We start from the raw sequence: 15,760 nt of genomic DNA on the forward strand, positions 1-15,760 counted from the left end.
CCTTTCTCGGGTAATTTATATATTCCTTTTACTTATTATGAACGATTATATGAACAGATATACATATGCTTGCAGGAATATATACATAGGGCGTTAACACACACACTCACATACTCACACACACACACACACACTCACACACGTGTGTGTACTCACCTAGTTGCGTCTGCAGGATCGAGCATTGACTCTTGGATGTGTGTGTGTGTGTGTGTGTGTGTGTGTGTGTGTGTGTGTGTGTGTGTGTGTGTGTGTGTGTGTGTGTGTGTATGTGTGTGTGTGTGTGTGTGTGGTGTGGGGGAAAAAAATAGTAGCAGTAGAAACAGTTGATTGACAGTTGAGAGACGGGCTGAAAGAGCAGAACTCAACCCCCGCAAGCACAACTAGGTGAATATAACTAGGTGAATACACGTGTACGACGACCTCCTTCAAATGCTACTTAATCTCCCTAACAATTACTAATTAGCCACTTAGACACGTTTCCCCGTACGATGCAGTGAACCACTCTCGACTGCTCCTTAGCAGAATAGGCAAGCACAATCGTAACAACCCCCCCCCCCCCATACACGAGAAGCTCAGGTATCTATACACCAGTTGCTTGACAGTTGAGAGGCGGGCCCAAGGAGCCAAAGCTCAATCCCCGCAAGCACAACTAGGTGAGTACAAGTAGGTGAGTACACACGCACGCACGCGCGCACGCACGCACACGCGCACGCACGAGTATTCATACATTATTTTTTTTTACATTGAGAAAACAAAAGTAAGGAACTGGACCAGAAAATGTCATTTCAATATTCATTTGTAGTACACAATTGCATACAGATATACATGTATACATATGTATTTTTTCATTATTTCTTCTCCCTCGTTCATAGAAGCTAATGCCCGGAAGCAAAGCTGAGTGAATGAATGATAAATTGAACAATAGTGAATGAAAAAGTAAAAATATTCAGTAATTCAACATTACCAATAGTATTTGTCCATTCATTATATCGTTCACGATACAATGAATGACATTATCGACTAACATACAGCGACATCCTCCAGCACCCGTTCTCTCAATTTGCCATAAACGTGCGAAAGACGACGTACTAACGTGACCAGAAACCTACGAGCCCAAGCAACCCACCTAACCCTACTTATCCACACATAGAGAGCGTGAATAGTCGTGACTATGTATATATATACATTTTTTGCATATTTACTCTCTACATTAACGTGGGAATTACATTCACCAAAAGGAAATGATGTTGATGATATCTAGCAGCCTAGAGGGCCAGTCTTGGCTACAAATCACTGGTATATCTCGTATTTCCTTCATATAACGTGCCATTATAGGTAATTTTTAGCTTTTAGTCATTTTTCTATAATTATATACATTATAGTGGGCCAGCCAGAGGCTTAGGACCCGCGCAGGAATGTTATCTTGAGGTTATCTTGAGATGATTTCTGGGCTTTTAGTGTCCCCGCGGCCCGGTCCTCGACCAGGCCTCCACCCCCAGGAAGCAGCCCGTGACAGCTGACTAACACCCAGGTACCTATTTACTGCTAGGTAACAGGGGCATAGGGTGAAAGAAACTTGGCCCATTTGTTTCTGCCTCGTGCGGGAATCGAACCCGCGCCACAGAATTACGAGTCCTGCGCGCTATCCACCAGGCTACGAGGCCCCTCTTGTCCCTGCAAAAAAAAAAAAAATATATATACATACAAAAAATACAAATTTACAATTTGTAACTTTTTTTACATTATATTACAAATTGGAAATTATACATTGTATAATGTATAATGGGAGAACAGAGCGTCTTAAATCAGTGATTGTATGAGTGTTAAATAGTGTCTCCATTTATTAATACCACTATTCACTTTTAAATAGATCTCCTTTAAGTTCATTAAGCTGATTGATTAGCGTAATTACACCCTCGAGAGGGGAGTTGGCTTTTTAACATTATTTCATAACATTTTTAATGTTGCGTGATTAGAATTAGTATAGAACATTTAACATATAATATTATTACGTTCCACCAATATCCGGATATGAAATAACATGTTTAAAACACTTCAGATATGAACTAGTGAACATAATACTTGAACAAGTGAGTCAAGCTGGATATTGAACTCTTGGCCATGTTTACAACATTAAAAATACAACAAGGGTTATACGTTGTTTTAAAAATAGTTGAGAATCTTTGCCACAACTGTGCCTGGGAAAGTCGTTTGTATTCCAGCCCATAAATGCGGATCTGAATACAAAAATCTTGTGCCAGAGTTCCCTTATTCTGGTCGAGGATCGAGGCCCTTATTCCGGCTGCCTGGGCGACCACCTCACGATTAGGGGCCCCTTATCCTGGCTGATAAACCCCTCACGTCTGGATCAAATCCCTTATCCTGGCTGAAGGGAGTAATTCCATCTCTGGATAAGGGGATCCCTTATCCCAGCTGAGTGTTCGACCCCCACATTCTTCCACAAGATAAGGGACCATTATCTCGTCAAAGGAGCGAATATTACCTTGTCTCTGATGCTTGACTTCCCTTATACCGTCTGAGAGAACGACCTCCTCAATCTAACCACCTCAGCTGTGAAGACATCTCCCAGGGGGAATAAGAGGCTGATATAACCTGAAATCATGGCGTGTTACAGATATTGCCAATACTCAGTTTCTAGTCCGGTATATTGTCCAATAGATCTTTAGAAAGGAATGTTTTATCTGAGCTGCCAAACTCTGGTTCTTTCGCTGCTAATAGATAGTTTATGCAGGCGATGAGTCACTATAACGTGGCTGCAGTAAGTTAACCTGACCACACACTAGAAGGTGAAGGGACGACGACGTTTCGGTCCGTCCTGGACCATTCTCAAGTCGATTGCGAATGGTTCAGGACGGACCGAAACGTCGTCGTCCCTTCACCTTCTTGTGTGTGGTCTGGTCAACAGATAGTTTATGCTACATAAACGTGACCTTTTAAGGCATATCGTAATGTATATAAAGTGTGACAGAACTTTGATAAATGCAGCGAGCGTGTATTTTTAACTCTAGAAGACGTTATTGATAATGAAAGGTGCAGGTGAACTGCCAGAAGTGAAATCGACTTGAAATCGACAAGGAATCGACTTGAGAATGGTCCCTGACGGACTGAAACGTCATCGTCGTCCCTTCACCTACTAATGTGTGGTCTGGTCAAATCCCAGAAGTGAAAATGCCTTGAGATACTGCTAACACCCCTCAGGCAGGTGATATTGGGGTTAAGCGGGTATAATCTTCTGAGTTACACAAACGCTGGACGAAACTTTTTAACACAGAATTACTTCAAAGTTATTTTCAAACTCTCGAAAGGAATCCTTCACCTGAGATAGCTGCAGGTGCTGTGATTATTCTGGTATACATATAATGTGTATGAATCAAGAAGACATACAGAAAGTGATGATACCATGATACCAGACGCTGGTATGAAGTTAGAATATAGCTCCCAAAACCCCAGATACCAGTAGAGGTCAAGCCCCTCGTCGCCAGGTCCCTTCTATTGTGCAAGGTCGGTCGCCCACCTGAAAGAGGGGAAAGAATAGTTTAATTTTAACCAAAATAATTGCCTGATACTGCAGTGTAATCTAGGGAGAGGGGGACCATTCAGGTCTGCTTTCTCTCTGTGCCAAGGTGAGTGCTGGCCGGCAATGTTGATATATAGCGAGCTGACTACAAGTAAAGCCCGTGTTTTGCTTCCCCCAAGCTTGTGTTTATGGGGTTTCTGATTACAAGCAACGTTAATGGTCGTGTAGCTATACGGAATGAATGAGAATTTTAGCTGCAACGTTGCGATTTTTTACTCATTTCTATGAAATTGTTTGGCTTGAACGACGCCTTGAGGTTACTAAAAAACAGTTATAGAAAATAAAAAATAAACACAGTTAAATGGCAAAAAAGTATTTCACTTTTTTAGTCAAATTGCAAACAAAATTTAGAATTATTTGCCATAAATGAATCCCCTTGACTGGAATATAGTGTGCTTGTCACACTTAGCTGCTCCGGTAGTCTCCTGCACCACATTACTGAAGCGTGCTTCAAACTGTGCTTGCAACACGTGTAATAGGTGTGCTTGCGTACAGTAGTTAAGATAAAGTGATAATGCTTTTAAGTTATACTGTAATTGTAACTTAGGTCCTGTACTTTGACACCATTAGGTCTATATAATTGTCTCCATTACCCCCTTAGTCTATTTTGTACCTTAAATGGTGTTATGACCTATTTTTAAAGATAAAGATATATATATATATATATATATATATATATATATATATATATATATATATATATATATATATATATATATATATATATATATATATATATATATAGGAGCGGAATTTTAACAGCAGCGCCACTTCCGTAACAGCTGTCTAGCACCCAGGTACCAATTTACTGCTAGGTAACAGGAGCATCAGGGTGAAAGAAACTCTGCCCATTTTGTTTCTGCAATCACCGAGGATTGAACTAGGATTACGAGTCCAGAGCACTGTTCACCCAGCTAACAGGCCCCCTTGTGTGTGTGTGTGTGTGTGTGTACTCACCTATTTGTGCTTGCGGGGGTTGAGCTTTGGCTCTTTGGTCCCGCCTCTCAACTGTCAATCAACTGGTGTACAAGTTCCTGAGCCTACTGGGCTGTATCATATCTACACTTGAAACTGTGTATGGAGTCAGCCTCCACCACATCACTGCCTAATGCATTCCATCCGTTAACTACTCTGACACTGAAAAAGTTCCTTCTAATGTCCCTTTGGCTCATGTGGGTACTCAGTTTCCACCTGTGTGTGTGTGTGTGTGTGTGTGTGTGTGTGTGTGTGTGTGTGTGTGTGTGTGTGTGTGTGTGTGTGTGTGTGTGTGTGTGTACTCACCTAGTTGTGTTTGCGGGGGTTGAGCTCTGGCTCTTTGGTCCCGTCTCTCAACCGTCAATCAACTGATGTACAGATTCCTGAGCCTACTCTGTGTGTGTGTGTGTGTGTGTGTGTGTGTGTGTGTGTGTGTGTGTGTGAGTGTGTGTGTGTGTGTGGCCTGAGGTCAACTTAAAACAGTCCTTCCTGTTGCTACACAGACACAACTTTTAAAGTTGACTGACAAATATATTAACCACCGGAGGAGCATCAGTTTTAATTACTGCATCCATGTCTTTCTATTTACACTAATTCTACATAATTTTTCCCCTGCTGCACCGAACGAGTTTATTTTGTTTTAATAAATTTTTATTATAGTGACAAATTGTTAACCCGTTGCTCCCTGGAACATTTTTCAGCTCCTGGTGTATGTAGAGGAGAAGTTTGGCTCAGAGGTAATCTTCCTCGACGTGTTGAGAAATAGTTCGTATCCCGACCTGGGGCGAGGTAAGGAATACCAAGTGAATACGCTGCATGAACGCTTGGGCCGTTCGCTCTCGTAGTCAGAGTACCTTTGCTCTCGTAGTCAGAGTACCTTTGCTCTCGTAGTCAGAGTACCTTTGCTCTCGTAGTCAGAGTACCTTTGCTCTCGTAGTCAGAGTACCTTTGCTCTCGTAGTCAGAGTACCTTTGCTCTCGTAGTCAGAGTACCTTTGCTCTCGTAGTCAGAGTACCTTTGCTCTCGTAGTCAGAGTACCTTTGCTCTCGTAGTCAGAGTACCTTTGCTCTCGTAGTCAGAGTACCTTTGCTCTCGTAGTCAGAGTACCTTTGCTCTCGTAAATGAACAAATCTACAAGGGCCGTGACGAGGATTCGAACCAACGTCCGGGAGCATCCGGACGTAGTTTCGGGTGCTACGAACCAAAATATTATCGGATGATAACATTTTGCTCTCGTAGCTAATGTTATCAAACTCGACGGGCGTCTGAACCTAATTCAACCAAAAGCATGAATTATTATGCCCCTATAAAGCTGGACTTAATCCAAGGGTAACCCTTAAGGGTCACTCTCTCAACCTTTACACTAATAAAATGATCACTACGGGTTAGGGTATACTGTGTCTTGCTCCCTGAATCAACTTAGAGGAAGGATTCGACTGACGGGCTGATTGTAAGCTTGATATCGATGTTGATTGTGGTATACGCAATAACCCAATCACAAGGGTCATCGCAATAACCCAATCACAAGGGTCATCGCAAAGAGGATGAATCGAGTTTTCCAAGTCTTGATGGTACGTTAACAGGTTTACAGTAAACTACATGCGTGAAAATACAATTTTTTTTATGTTTCTGTTGTTGTTGTTCAAGATTTGCTACCTGGAACAAAAAGTTCCAAGTAGCACGGGCTATGGTGAGCCCGTAGTTATGTTACTTAAGTCTCGCGAAACAATTGTTCGTTGGAGGAACGTAATTGGGTTTACAAATGACAAATTAGTTCACAATTGAATAGTAAGAGATATTACATGGAGATTAACACTTAACAAAACACAGTCTCTAAATATAAACTCTTGTAGCGCTGCTGCTCTGACACGATATCATGCATTCAAAATGCACTTCACGTATACATTAATATGCCAAAGGTGATACATTTCCAAGTATTGTATTACGAGATAAATCGGGCCACCTATTCCCTACTGTATACAGGAAATTTATCTATTTGCTTGTACAGAAAGAATACAATCACAGCCCTCGAGTCTCGGTAACTCTAGCTAACTACTGCTGTAGTCAAACAACATTTCGCAGCCTCAGAACGTTGTAGTTCTACTGACACGAAATCTAATAACCAACAAACCTTGGCCAATCACAACTCAAGAAAACTGCGCCGGTGGTTTCTATTGGAGAGTGACCTCTGTATTGCAGTAAATTAACTTAGCGTCTGATACTCGGAATTCGATTTGATGTTCGGCTTCAAACAAGAGATGCAACGCAGATTCGTTGCCCAGAGGGGGGATGGGGCCCATATTCCCCCTCTAGGAACAGGTCAGCGTAAGATGGAAGCCTGGAAGCTGAGACTCTCTGTTGACCAGACCACACACTAGAACATGAAGGGACGACAACGTTTCGGTCCGTCCTGAACCATTCTCAAGTCGATTGAGAATGGTTCAGGACGGACCGAAACGTCGTCGGCCCTTCACCTTCTAGTATGTAGTCTGGTCAACATACGTTAGCCATTGTGACTCATCGCCTGAGACTCTCTCCAGCTTGCAAATTCGCGGGGCAATCAGAACGTCTTGCATAGAATGTAAGCGAATTGTGATTGGGCAATCAGGGTGTCTCATATTCACTGACTGCATTAAGATTACGCCATGCCGATCTGCAAAGGCTCACTAACGCCCCCTGTATGTCTGTATTCCACTAACGCTTAGTGGAATACAGACACAATACGTCGTAAGGAGACGGAGGCATTTCTTGAAGATGCTGCTAATTGAAGCATCTTTCATGAGAGGTTATATGATAGATGCTGATGAGATGTACTTAAGGGAAAGATTTGATTATATTTTATGAAATCCAATAAGAATAAATTGTTTTATTAATAATTTTTATAAGAGATTCGAAGGTTATAAAATGGCATTAGTTCTTCTTTATGGAACAGAACGATTTGATATTTTATATACACCAAGTCATAAAGGAATGATTATACGGATATTAAAAATCTAATGAGTATAATTTTCCAATAAGAAATTTACATGATGACTTCATAAAAGTCTATTGTAGTAGGTTCATTGAAGCATGTTGATATATCCTTGTTTGAAGATCATTTTCATTGGAATGCGCTCCTGCTTGGATTGCGCTCCTTGCTTGGAATGTGTTCCTTGCTTGGAATGCGCTCCTTGCTTGGAATGTGTTCCTTGCTTGGAATGCGCTCCTTGCTTGGAATGTGTTCCTTGCTTGGAATGTGTTCCTTGCTTGGAATGTGTTCCTTGCTTGGAATGTGCTCCTTACTTGAAACCTCTATTTATATGAAATATCGACATGCTTGGAAGGTCAAACCTCCGAAATATCCACCTACTTGAAATGTTCACTCTCTTAGAATGTTTATCTGCGTATAATGATCACCTGTTTATAATGACCACCTGGGGATAGTGACCACCTGCTTCTAACGTCCACCATACTGGACTGAATGTTCCTTACGAATATCAACAGCTGAAAAATAACGCTATTTGGGACTCTGAAATCTGGTAGAAGTGACAAGTCTTTTTTCTGATTTATATAGCAAAGGAGTCGATACTTTGTGATTAATGAGATGAGTGAAAAAGAGATGATTTCCGTCTCGATCCGGCTTCCAGGAAAGGCTCCATGAAGGTAATTGATGAATCACCTGTTCCAGAGACCTGTTTGGAATGTGAAATAAATGAAAGAAATTACCACCCGCTAAACAAAATAATTCTTGGTTCATAATTATAGGTAAATCATTATACTCAAACTCATGATTTTTGTATAATATTAAGTAATATATGTAGAAATAATTAGAAACTGCAGAAGGTCTATTGGGTCATACGAAGTAAGAATTTCGTCCCCCAAATGCCAGAGAAAGCAAAAATTGCTTACTTCTTGGTGATTGTTGCAAGGGGGAAGATGAGGTGGAGGTGGCGGAGGAGAAGTAGAAGGTGTAGGAGGAGTAGGTAAAGGGGGTAGAGGAGCAGCAAGAGGTGGAGGAGGAGCCGCAGGAGGTGGTCGTAACTGCCTCAGTTATGTTTCCAGAGAGTCGAAGACGGACGTGAGAGTAAAGCCAGGGAATTAGCGACTTGTTTATTGCTCTGGGTAAGAGAGTATCAAATATGTATTAACGAGCATTATGTTTGGAGTGATGAGGCTCTGGGTACAAGGGAGAGAGAGAGAGAGAGAGAGAGAGAGAGAGAGAGAGAGAGAGAGAGAGAGAGAGAGAGAGAGACGGAGAGTAATCTAGCTACCTATTTTCTGTCATTACTCTCTGAGCGGGAGGTTTAGTATCATTTCTGTGGTACCTTGTGTTGGTTCTGGGATCAATATACTTCGAGACGCGGTCTCTCTCTCTCTCTCTCTCTCTCTCTCTCTCTCTCTCTCTCTCTCTCTCTCTCTCTCTCTCTCTCTCTCTCTCTCTCTCTCACTCTCTCTCTCTCTCTCTCTCTCTCTCTCTCTCTCTCTCTCTCTCTCTCTCTCTCTCTCTCTCTCTCTCTCTCTCTCTCTCTCTCTCTCTCTCCAGGTTTGCTGGTTGGTGGTCTGGTCAACCAGGCTGTTAGACGCTCTTATTGCCCTCTTCTTGTTCCCTAATCCCTTTCCAATTTCTATTTTGATTAGTCTTCTCATCCTCTTACCCCTTTCACTCCCCCTTTGCTTCCTCTTTATCTCTTATTTCTCTCCTTCTTTCTCTTCTCGTCCACCGCTCTTACTGCTTCCCTTTGGTCTTTCTTTCCTCTCTCTTTGCTCCCCCTTCCACCCCCTTCCCTTCTCCTTCCCTCCCTCAATTACTCAATTCCTCCATCCACCTTGTAACTCCTCCTATACTCCCGTACAGCAAATATTTCCCTAAATTAATTTTCGTGGTTGAATACCTCTTCATCCAGCCCAGGCTGAAGGGCCGCCCTTCTCCTGCTGCTAAAAACACACCACACACTAAGTGGTTACTATTTTGGGCTGTAACTAAGTTGATAGCAGGGTATTATATGCTAGTAGGGAGGGGGGGGGGTGTGGATCGTATACTAGGGGGTGTGTGGAGGGGGAGAGGGGTGATGGAGTGAGGGGGGGGGATGGTTATATTACCAAGGTTATAACACGAGAAGGTCAATATATATAGCCCCAGTTTGTTATAAATGCCAATGACGATTTAAAGTTTTATCTGATATGATAGTGTTCATTTAACTAGTCTTTTGCTAACTTGTGTTCTGATTAAATTATACACAAGATCAATTTCGGTGATTACTTAATTGGTACAACAATTTTCATATTTTATGAAGGAAGTAACTATGCACATTGCTTCGGCCATACCTTAAAATAATGATTTATTGAAACATCTTGAATATATTTAAATATATATATATATAATATATAAGGATTGATTTATGGCTAAAACCGAGTTTGGACGAATTAGCTGTGTCTCAAGCCAACAGTAGACTCAGAGGCTATATCTGTAATCAGAAGATATTCCAATAGCTATGATTATAAACAAGTTATCACTAATATTAATTACAGCTATCACCCCCCCCCCTCCCCCACCTTTCATTCTCCCAAAATAGAATTCAAACTCTTGCAAATATATTATTTTGAATATGGAGAGAGAAGGTCATTTTTTTGAGCCAGCTCATGAAGGAGTCTCATAAAATCTGGGAAGAGCCAATTTCTCCGTTGAAGCCTCAAGGCTGTTGAGTAAATTATGAGTCATAAATTACTGCGAAAGGGGCTGGGAAGTTTCTCACAGCACTCTACGCCGCGTATATCATGCTGGTATATGTGAGAATATATGCAGTGAAGCTTGCATATATCGCACTGTAGTTTGTGTATGAGGAGCACTGTAGTTTGTGTATGAGGAGCACTGTAGTTTGTGTATGAGGAGCACTGTAGTTTGTGTATGAGGAGCACTGTAGTTTGTGTATGAGGAGCACTGTAGTTTGTGTATGAGGAGCACTGTAGTTTGTGTATGAGGAGCACTGAAGTTTGTGTATGAGGAGCACTGTAGTTTGTGTATGAGGAGCACTGTACTGCAACTCGCGAATGGTATACACAAAACTGTGTTCGTGTATTGTATCTGAGTTGATCATATACAAATTTTTAGTTTCAAAATTGGATATGATATAAAAAATAGGATTACAGAAGTTAGTTTCAAGAACTGGAGCTTAATCTATGGGAAGATGCAATTAGGTTATAAGATACAAACACACACACACACACACACACAGTAGTTAACGGATGGAATGCATTAGGCAGTGATGTAGTGGAGGCTGACTCCATACACAGTTTCAAATGTAGATATGATAGAGCCCAGTAGGCTCAGGAATCTGTACACCAGTTGACTGACAGTTGAGAGGCGGGACCAAAGAGCCAAAGCTCAACCCCCGCAAGCACAAATAGCTGAGTACACACACACGCATATAACGCTCAAATTGGCCTGCTCCACTGCTTAAAAATAAACGCAATAAAGGTAGGAAAACTATCAATTAGCTGTAGGAATAATTGAAGCCGCAAGCTTAATACAGCCTCACACGTCCAGAGTAGCCGTGGGCAGGATGGGTCGTTAGAAGACACAGTCATTATGGTTACTGGGAGACGTGGGAAAAAATAGTTAAAACTATAGAGCCAGCATTGCTGTCGAAGCTGTTACTTGAGCCAGACAAGACCGTCTAAGCTGTTTCTTGAGCCAGATAAGGCCGTTTAAGATGTTTCTTGAGCCAGATAAGGCCGTTTAAGATGTTTCTTGAGCCAGATAAGGCCGTCTAAGCTGTTTCTTGAGCCAGATAAGGCCGTCTAAGATGTTTCTTGGGCCAGATAAGGCCATCTAAGCTGTTACTTGAGCCAGACAAGACCGTCTAAGCTATTACTTGAGCCAGACAAGACCGTCTAAGCTATTACTTGAGCCAGACAAGACCGTCTAAGCTATTACTTGAGCCAGACAAGACCGTCTAAGCTGTTTCTTGACCCAGACAAGACCGTCTAAGCTATTACTTGAGCCAGACAAGACCGTCTAAGCTATTACTTGAGCCAGACAAGACCGTCTAAGCTATTACTTGAGCCAGACAAGACCGTCTAAGCTGTTTCTTGACCCAGACAAGACTGTCTAAGCTGCTACTTGAGCCAGACAAGACCGTCTAACCTGCTACTTGAGCCTGACCTGGGTTATGAGATAAACATGACCCGGACTTTATGACCATGAGAGAGAAGTGTGAGGGACGAGTCAGTGACATGAGTAGACGTGCGTGACTTTAGTATTTATGAGGAGGACGTAGAGAGGATGACAGTCCGTGACTCGAATGACAGGTTTAAGTTGATTTTGAGCTGAGAAAGTTGCTTTCGGGAGACCTTTTTCAGAACACCGGAGCCTTCCAAAGCTGTTATCTTGAGGTTATCTTGAGATGATTTCGGGGCTTTTAGTGTCCCCGCGGCCCGGTCCTCGACCAGGCTTCCACCCCCAGGAAGCAGCCCGTGACAGGTGACTAACACCCAGGTACCTATTTAACTGCTAGGTAACAGGGGCATAGGGTGAAAGAAACTCTGCCCATTGTTTCTCGCCGGCGCCTGGGATCGAACCCAGGACCACAGGATCACAAGTCCAGCGTGCTGTCCGCTCGGCCGACCGGCTCTCTATTATGTGTTCTCACTCACTCATGAACTACAAGATCACCGGAGCTTGCATGAGTCTATTGTTACATTTATTTTCAAGATGTTATTTATTTTGTTAAATTATTAGTGTGTTTTCATTTAAAACATATTTTTCTTGGATGTGGGAGGATATTATGTCTGTAGGATTGTAAATCTCATATATGTATAGGCTATGATGTAAATATGTAAACAAACTATAGATGAGGTGAAATCACACTACATATAGAGGGGTCAACACTACATAGCTGAGAATTTAGTTATATCCCAAAATGAATAAAGGATCAGAGACCCTCACGCCAAGTTTGATAAGATGGGATTGACAATGGAATTGCGTGGAATTACGTAGACACACAGTGGAATTGCGTGGATTTACGTGGACACACAGTGGAATTGCGTGGAATTACGTGGACACACAGTGGAATTGCGTGGAGTTACGTGGACACACAGTGGAATTGCGTGGAATTACGTAGACACACAGTGGAATTGCGTGGATTTACGTAGACACACAGTGGAATTGCGTGGATTTACGTGGACACACAGTGGAATTGCGTGGATTTACGTGGACACACAGTGGAATTGCGTGGAGTTACGTGGACACACAGTGGAATTGCGTGGATTTACGTGGACACACAGTGGAATTGCGTGAAGTTACGTGGACACACAGTGGAATTGCGTGGAATTACGTAGACACACAGTGGAATTGCGTGGAATTACGTAGACACACAGTGGAATTGCGTGGATTTACGTGGACACACAGTGGAATTGCGTGGAATTACGTAGACACACAGTGGAATTGCGTGGATTTACGTGGACACACAGTGGAATTGCGTGGAATTACGTAGACACACAGTGGAATTGCTTGGAGTTACGTGGACACACAGTGGAATTGCTTGGAGTTACGTGGACACACAGTGGAATTGCGTGGAATTACGTGGACACACAGTGGAATTGCTTGGAGTTTCTTTCGGCAAATGATAGAATTGTGTCATGTTATTCCTATAGTAACTTGCAGTTAACCTGACTACTAAACAACCATGTGTGTGTACACTGTATTTATAAGTCATTAGGAATGTATTTATATTCATGAATACATGATTTATTTTATAACCCATAGTATAATAATACAATAATTTGCATCATGTAATTAAATTGACGTTTCTGATAATGGGTGTCATTGAGAGAGTGCAGTAATGTATTTTGTAAATTGGCGTCATCTGATTGTTGTCTGTTGATGGTGATTGTCGATCCGTGTGGTGAGTGGGATTGAGGGCAGTCTAGAAGCAGTTTCCATAGCAAGGGCCTTGAGCTGTTTGCTCCTAGTGTATAATTAGCTGCTGTTGATAAGAATTTGCTGCTCGAGTTTGCCAGCATTACGGTGGAGTAAATTGGTCCCCTGGAGAGCCGGCTCTCAGAGAGCGTGGTATTATTGATCCCAACTATGAAAGGAATGTTGTTGATGTCACTGTGGATATTGAGATATTTGTTCTGGTATGTGGGATTCAGGTAGTCATCTACGCACGCGTGTGTGTGCGTACATGTACACAGTACCCTCGTCCCACACACACACACACACACACACACACACACACACACACACACACACACACACACACTACACATTACATCACACCTACACATGAAACTCACACGCTGCACCCACACACACAAAACCCACACTGTGAATCAATACACCACACCCTCACATTATATCACACAGTACACCCACTTATCAAACCCACACACACACACACACACACACACACACACACACACACACACACACACACACACACACACACACACACACACACACACACACACACACACGGTTGAGAGGCGGGACCAAAGAGCCAAAGCTCAACCCCCGCAAGCACAATTAGGTGAGTACACACACACACACACACACACACACACACACACACACACACACACACACACACACACACACACACACACACACACACACACACACAAACACACACACACACACACATCCCCCCCATACACAACACCCACACACTCCACAACACATAACACTACACACAACACTCACACAGCCCTCACACACTACACAAACACCCACCATCACACACAACACCCACACAAAACACTCAGAAACACAGCAGTAGTCCCTAGTGAAGATGAGAGAGTGTTACACTATCTCAAGGACTTACAATCATCTCAAAGAGTAGCTGAAAGTAACATCATTTAACCCAGATACAAGTACAAAGTTAACACACCACCTTAAAAATCATCCAGGCTCCCCTTTTTCAACCTGTTTCTCGCTCCAGTTACGTAAGTCAACCATTTACCTACACAGTCTTTCATTTTTCTATTTACCGCTCCAGTTTCTCCCCATTTGTGATAAATTGGCTTTCTAATCAGTCTCTGTATTTACATTAACCAGTTATATGTAAGGATATAAGCGTTAATTAATTTACAATAGGAAATTATACACTCATGGGTGATTGTCATATTTTATAGACCTTAATTGCCCCTAACTGGTAAGTTATAGATATATTTACTGGTAGATTTATTTAATTTCCTACGAGAATAATTATATATTCTAAAACCATGTTGAATGTCAGGGTTTTCCAAGGATAAGAGACTGCCTCTCACCTGGGAAGGGAACACCATGGTTCGTTTCGTTATCCAGCTTGTATTGTTATCTTGAATGCCCTTTTATCCTGTTTATTTAATGTTCTGTTATCCAGCTTGTAATGTTATCTTGAATGCTCCTTTATCCAGCTTGTAATGTTATCTTTAATGCTCTTTTATCCTGCTTATATGATCTTGAATGCTCTGTTATCCATCTTATAATGTTATCTTTAATACTCTTTTATCCTGCTTATATGATCTTGAATGCTCTGTTATCCATCTTGTAATGTTATCTTTAATACTCTTTTATCCTGCTTATATGATCTTGAATGCTCTATTATCCATCTTGTAATGTTATCTTTAATGCTCTTTTATCCTGCTTATATGATATTGAATGCTCTGTTATCCATCTTATAATGTTATCTTTAATGCTCTTTTATCCTGCTTATATGATCTTGAATGCTCTGTTATCCATCTTGTAATGTTATCTTTAATGCTCTTTTATCCTGCTTATATGATCTTGAATGATCTGTTATCCATCTTGTAATGTTATCTTTAATACTCTTTTATCCTGCTTATATGATCTTGAATGCTCTGTTATCCATAATGATAATGATATAATATAATGATATTATATAATATATAATAATATATAATGATATTATATAATGATATTATATAATGATATAATGATATCTTGAATGTTCCGTTATCAAGCTTGTAATGTTATCTCTGTTGTTCTGCTGACTGCTGACATCTGCTTATATCTGCTGATTGTCAGTAAATAATACTTCGTTCTTCTTCGTTACAGCCGCTTTGTTCTATGTAACTTACTGTAGTTCACCAGCTCACTAGTTAACGAGCTCATTAGGTCACTACCTGAATTGTTCAGTAGCTCTATTTTTCAGTAGCTCTTTGGTTCACTAGCTCTTTAGCTCACTGGCTCATTAGACCATTAGC

Source organism: Procambarus clarkii, chromosome 88 (assembly GCF_040958095.1).
Source record: "Procambarus clarkii isolate CNS0578487 chromosome 88, FALCON_Pclarkii_2.0, whole genome shotgun sequence".
Taxonomy (NCBI): Eukaryota; Metazoa; Arthropoda; class Malacostraca; order Decapoda; family Cambaridae; genus Procambarus; species Procambarus clarkii.